The following is a 6,883-nucleotide window of genomic DNA, read 5'->3' on the forward strand; positions in this document are numbered from 1 at the left end:
TCGACTGGGCTTCCCTGGGTGCTTCTGGCTCAGATAGTCACGGAGGCTGGGGTTGCTTGGAAAACTCTTTCCCTCTTTCTGGTAGTTGATGCTGGCTGCCAGCTGGAGCATCTACATGTGGCCTGTAAGTCTGGTCTGAGTTGCTCACGACATGGCGACTGGGCTCCAAGAGTGAGCCACTGAAGAGGACGAGGAGCAAGCTGTGTCACCTCTGATGATCCAGCCTCGAAGTCACATAGCATCATTTCTGTCACAACCTTCCCAGGTGCAAGGAGAGGGAATATAGACCCCAGCTTTTGGTGGGGAGCACATCCACGTTGTATCATAAGAACAGCACGTGATTGTACACCCATGTTCATGGCGAGCACATCCGCGTTGTATCATAAGAACAGCACGTGATTGTACACCCATGTTCATGGCACCATCATTTGCAACAGCCAATACAAGTGTATTTTTTAAAACATTTTTTGAGGCAGTCTCACTCTGTCACCCAGACTCAAGTGCAGTGGTGCGATCACTGCTCACTGCAGCCTCAACTTCCCAGGCTCAAGTGATCCTCCCACTTCAGCCTCCCAAGTAGCTGGGACTACAGGCATGCATCATCATGCCTGGCTAATTTTTTTTTAAGAGATGGGGTCTTGCTATGTTGCCCAGACTGGTCTTGAATTCCTAGGCTCAAGTGATCCTCCCACCTTGGCCTCTCAAAGTGTTGAGATTACAGGCATGAGCTACCATCCCTGGCCCCAAGTGGGCTTTTGGTCAATGAATGAATAAACAAATGTAATATAACCATATAGGGGAATTTTACTCAGCCTTAAAAAGGAATGAAGGGGCCGGGCGCGGTGGCTCACGCCTGTACTTTGGGAGGTTGAGGCGGGTGGATCACCTGAGGTCAGAAGTTCAAGACCGGCCTGACCAACATGGCAAAATCCCATCTCTACTAAAAATAAAAAATTAGCAGGGTGTGGTGACAGGCGCCTGTAATCCCAGCTATTCTGGAGGCTGAGGCAGGAGAATCACTTGAACCTGGGGGGAGGATGTTGCAGTGAGCAGAGATCTCACCACTTCACTTCAGCCTGGATGTAAGAGTAAAACTCTGTCTTGAAAAAGAAAAATGGAATGAAGGGCCAAGCATGGTGTCTCACACCTGTAATCCCAGCATTCTGGGAAGCAGAGACAGGTGGATGCTTGAGCCCAGTAGTTTGAGACAAGCCCAGGTAACATGGCAAAGCTTTATCTCTACAAAAAATACAAAAAAATTAGCAAGGCGTGGTGGTGTGCACCTGTAGTCCCAACTACTTGGGAGGCTGAGGTGGGAGGATTGCTTGAGCCTGGGAGGTAGAGGCTGTAGTGAGACATGATCAGGTCACTGCACTCCAGCCTGGGTGACAGAGCCAGACCCTGTCGCAACAACAACAACAACAACAACAACAAAGGCTGAGTGTGGTGTCTCACGCCTGTCATCCTAGCACTTTGGGAGGCCAAGGTGGGTGGATCACTCGAGGTCAGGAGTTTGAGACCTGGCCAACATGGAGAAACCTCATCTCTATGGGAAAAAAAAAAAAAAGCCAGGAATGGTGGCGAGCGCCTATAGTCCCAGCTACTTGGGAGGCTGAGGCAGAATAATTGCTTGAACCTGGGAGGCGGGGGTTGCAGTGAGCTGAGACTGCACCACTGCACTCCAGCCTGAGAAACAGAGTGAGACTCTGTGTCAAAAAAAAAAAATGCATGAAGTACTGATACATGCTATAAAATATATGAACTTTGAACTTTGAGGCCATTATGCTTAGTGAAACAAGTCAGTCACAAAAGGGCAAATACCTCATGTATGATTCCGCTTACATGAAGTACCTAGAGTAGTCAAATTCATAGAGACAGAGAGTAGATATGGTTGCCTCTAGGGAGGAGGGAAGAGGAGGGTTCTGGGGAGGTAGTGTTTGGCAGGTATGGAGTATCAGTTTTACAAGATGAAAAGAGTTCTGGAGATGGGAGATGGCTGTACAACAATGTGAATGTACCTATTGCTACTGAACTACATACTGAAAATGGTTAAGATGAAGCCGGGCGCCATGGCTTACGCCTGTAATCCCAGCACTTTGGGAGGCCGACACAAGTGGATCATTTGAGGTCAGGAGTTTGAGACCAGCCTGGTCAGCATGGCGAAATCCCGTCTCTACTAAAAATACAAAATTAGCTCTGCGTGGTGGTGTGCACCTGTAATGCCAGCTACTAGGGAGGCTGAGGCAGGAGAATTGCTTAAACCCTTAAACCCGGCAGGTGGAGGCTGTAGTGAACCAAGATCACGCCACTGCACTGCAGACTGGGCGACAGAGCAAAACTCTGTTTAAAAAAAAAAAAGTAAAGTGCATGTCATGTATATTTTACCACATTCTTTTTTTAGACACAGAATCTCACTCAGGAGTGTAATGACGTAATCATAGCTCACTGCAGCCTTCACCTCGTGGCTCAAGTGATCCTCCTGCCTCAAGTGATCCTCTTGCCTCAGCCTCCTGAATACCTGGGACTACAGACATGTGCCACCACGCCTGGCTAATAAAAAAAAGTGTTTTTTTGTTTGTTTGTTTGTTTTTGGTAGAGATAGGGCCTTGCTAAGTTGCCCAGGCTAGTCTCAAACTCCTGACCTCAAGTGATCCACCTGCCTTGGCCTCCCAAAGTGCTGGGATTATAGGCATGAGCCAACGCGCCTGGTCTCATCTTAACCATTTTCAGTATGCAGTTCAGTAGCAATAAGTACATTCACATTGTACAGCCATCACCACCATCCACAATTTTTAAAAAATTAAAATGAAAAAGAGAATGTGCAATGGGTGATATCTTTGAATGTCTCTACATTTGGTGGCATCTTTGGAAAATACAATCTGCCACAGAATCATACAACATACAGTTCGGGGGCTTGTGCCTCTCACCCGCTGTTACCTTTATAAAATTCATACAAGCTGCGAGTTGCTTTACATTGCACGTATTCCACTGTATGGATATACCACAATGCATTCATCCAGCCTACTGTTGACGGACACTTGTGTGCACTCTAGTTAGCACTATTAAGGGATTAAGGACAATGCTCCCATGGATATTCTTGTACCACTGCTCTGGCACACATAGGTCCTTGTTTTCTGGCTCATGGGCTAGGCACTATCACGTTCTGCTTCGTGAGATACTGGGGAACTATTTTCCAAGTGGTTGTGTCACCTCACACTCCCACCAGGTGTGTGAGAGACCTGTTCGTAACCTCCCCCACAACACTCTAGAACCACCAGGAGACCTCCTTTAATGGACTCTGCTTGGTTTCTTTCCTGGCAGGACCTGCCCTTTCACCCAAAGCTGCACGGCGGAGCCAGTTTGCTGCCTCCCCGGCCACTGTGGTGGGCCCTCCCGGGAACTGCTCTGCCTGCCTCACAAAGCTGCTTTCAGGGCTGAAGCTGGCACCTGCAGCCATCCTTGCCCTTGCCGGGGGCTCCTACAGGGCCGTGGCTCCTGCCTGGGTATTGTGTTTTTTGTTGTTTTTTTTTTTTTGAGACGGAGTCTCGCTCTGTCGCCCAGGCTGGAGTGCAGTGGCCGGATCTCAGCTCACTGCAAGCTCCGCCTCCCGGGTTCACGCCATTCTCCTGCCTCAGCCTCCCGAGTAGCTGGGACTACAGGCACCCGCCACCTCGCCCGGCTAGTTTTTTGTATTTTTTAGTAGAGACGGGGTTTCACCGGGTTAGCCAGGATAGTCTCGATCTCCTGATCTCGTGATCCGCCCGTCTCGGCCTCCCAAAGTGCTGGGATTACAGGCTTGAGCCACCGCGCCTGGCCCTGCCTGGGTATTCTTAACTATGCCCTGATCCTATCTGCTTCCTCTCTTCCAAAAATTCTTCAAACTCTTCTAAAATTTCTGGTCAACTGATGGCAGTCTCGAATATTTCCCGTCTTACTATGGGCTTACTAGTTTTCACTGTCTTCACAGTTAGATTACATGGGACTGGGAGGGAGATGAGTGAGCGTGCAGGTTCTGTCTGCTCTCCTGGGCTCCTTCCCTGGCCAAAGCCCCCAGCCCTCCCCCTGGAGCCCAGCATGTGGCCAAGGATGCTCCCTGCCCCAGCCAGATTCCAGGCCCCATGTTTCGCTAGTCGCGGCCATCCAGCTAAAACACATTTCACCTTTCCTCCCAGCTGGATGTGGCCGTATGACTATTGTTGAACAGCCGCTTCTGGGAAACTTTGCAGCAACCTACGCTCTGGGCTTCAGTCCTGCAAACTCTCTTCCAGGGCACTGGCTGGCCTCCCAGCGCCGCACCCCAACTGACCCTCCCTGGGGTTCCGCCATTGCCCCCGCCCTCCCGCTGGTACTTTTTCCTGCTTTTACCCAGGTCTCCCGTTTCCCTTCACCCTGGTGAACTCCTGCTTGTTTCTCTAAACCCACATAAGGGGCAGCTACTCCTCCCGACCTCTTAGCTTGCCAGGTAGGTGGCTGTGTCCCCTCTGCCCAGCCCTTCTCCATCCCCTGTCACTTCAGTCTGTGGGGCCTGTCCCCGCCACCCCAGGCTTGGTCCACAAGCAGGTGGAATGAGAACGGGTGAGCCCACCGTCTGCAGCAGCGCCTTCTGCAACGCGGACGTTCCTTCCACCAGCGTGTGCTACAGGGGCCAGGTCAACCAAGGCCAGTCACAGGGCAGGACATCCCCACTTGTGCCTTTTCCCTAAAAGTATGAAGAGAAAGGAGTGTCTAAAGGGGGCCAATGAGGAGAGCCAAGGGCTAGATGTGTATGTGCCTGCATGCCCACGCACACCCCAGGTCCTGCCAGCCCCTGAGGGGTGCGAGTGGGCAGAGAGGGACTGCACATCCTCCAGGGTGACTGGGCTGCCAAGAGCAGCCCCAGGAAGGGCTGCAGGCCCTGGGAGAGTGTCCCCATGCCCTCTGCATGGTCTGCTCTGGTCCTGGATGTCCAGCACTGGCTCACTTCTTGTTTGGACAAACGCCCACCCAGGCCAGGCCTGGATGCCAAGTCCTGAGGGCTTGACAAAAGCAGGGTGAGAGCCAGATAGGATCTAAGGACTGGCTCCTGGGAACAGTGTGGGTGCCCGCCCCGTGTTTACACCAGCTTCCTGCTCCTGGGCTCTCCGTCTGGCAAGCTGGGTGCGGCCACAGTCTGAGAGGGCAGGGAGGTCGGGGGCCTTCTCCCAGCCCTCCTGTTGCACTCTGCACACCAGTCACACCCAGCACGTGCGCTGGGCAACAACAGCATGTGAGCTGGTAACAGATGACACATGCTAAGGCTCTGGTATCGGGAGAATACCCACTGGAATGGGAGGAGGGAAAAACACTAACCTCAGCCATTAACTTTGGAGGGCAACCATGAAATAGGCACAGTAGTTATAAGTGCCAAACAGGCAGGAGGGAAAGCAGGGAATAAAAGACACACACACGGCCGGGCGCAGTGGCTCATGCCTGTAATCCCAACACTTCGGGAGGCCAAGGCGGGCAGATCACTTGAGGTCAGGAGATCGAGACCAGCCTGACCAATATGGAGAAACCCCGTTTCGTCTCTACTAAAAATACAAAACTTAGCCGGGCATGGTGGCAGGCACCTGTAGTCCCATCTACTAGGGAGGCTGAGGCAGGAGAATCACTTGAACCCGGGAGACGGAGGTTGCAGTGAGCTGAGATTTTGCCACTGCACTCCAGTTTGGTGACAGAGCGAGACTCTGTCTCAAAAAAAAAAAAAAGACACACACTCTTTCTCTCACCCAAAAGATGCAAGAAAGGAGCAATGAGTGGGAGAGTTGGATATAAAATGTCACAGATAGGCCGGGCGCGGTGGCTCACGCCTGTAATCCCAGCACTTTGGGAGGCCGAGGCGGGCGGATCACAAGGTCAGGAGATCGAGACCACGGTGAAACCCCGTCTCTACTAAAAATACAAAAAATTAGCCGGGTGCGGTGGCGGGCGCCTATAGTCCCAGCTACTCGGGAGGCTGAGGCAGGAGAATGGCCTGAACCCAGGAGACGGAGCTTGCAGTGAGCCGAGATCGTGCCACTGCACTCCAGCCTGGGGGACAGAGCGAGACTCTGTCTCAAAAAATAAATAAATAAATAAATAAAATAAAATAAAATAAAATGTCACAGATAAACCCAAATGGGCCAGGTGTGGTGGCTCACGCCCATAATCCCAGCACTTTGGGAGATGAAGGCAGAAGATTGCTTGAGGCAGGAGTTCAAGACCTGCCTGGGCAACATGGTGAGACCCTGTCTCTGCAAAAGAAAAAAAAGTTTGGAGTGGTGGTGTGCACCTGTGGTCTCGCTACTTGGGTGGGAGGCTGAGGTGGGAGGATCACTTAAGCCCAGGAGTTGAAGGCTGCAGTGAGCTATGACTGCACTACTGCACTCCAGCCTTCGTGACAGAGTGAGACACTGACAAAAAAGAAGAAAGAGAGAGAGAGAGAGAGAGAGAGAGAGAGAGAGAGAGAGAGAGAGAGAGAAAGAAAGAAAGAAAGAAAGAAAGAAAGAAAGAAAGAAAGAAAGAAAGAGAAAGGAAGAAAGAAAGTCAAGGGAGAGAAAGATACACCATGCAAAGACTAACCAAGAGAAAACTTGTTAATTGGGTCAATATCAGATTAAATAAAATTTAAGGCAGCAAAGTCAAACATTGATTTGTTGGAAGTATATGAAAATATAAGAGAGGCTCTTATATCAACTTTATGCCAACAAATTTGGAAACAGATGAACTGGATAATTTCTTGGAAAAACACAGGTTTATTTTAATGGAATAAAAAAGAAATAAACCTCAATTGTCTTAACAACAATTACAGAAACGTAATCAGTAATTTAAAATATTCCCCTCCTCCCCCAAAAATGTTAAAATAACTTTGCAAACAAATTCTGCC

This window comes from Macaca mulatta, chromosome 10 (assembly GCF_049350105.2).
Source record: "Macaca mulatta isolate MMU2019108-1 chromosome 10, T2T-MMU8v2.0, whole genome shotgun sequence".
NCBI lineage: Eukaryota > Metazoa > Chordata > Mammalia > Primates > Cercopithecidae > Macaca > Macaca mulatta.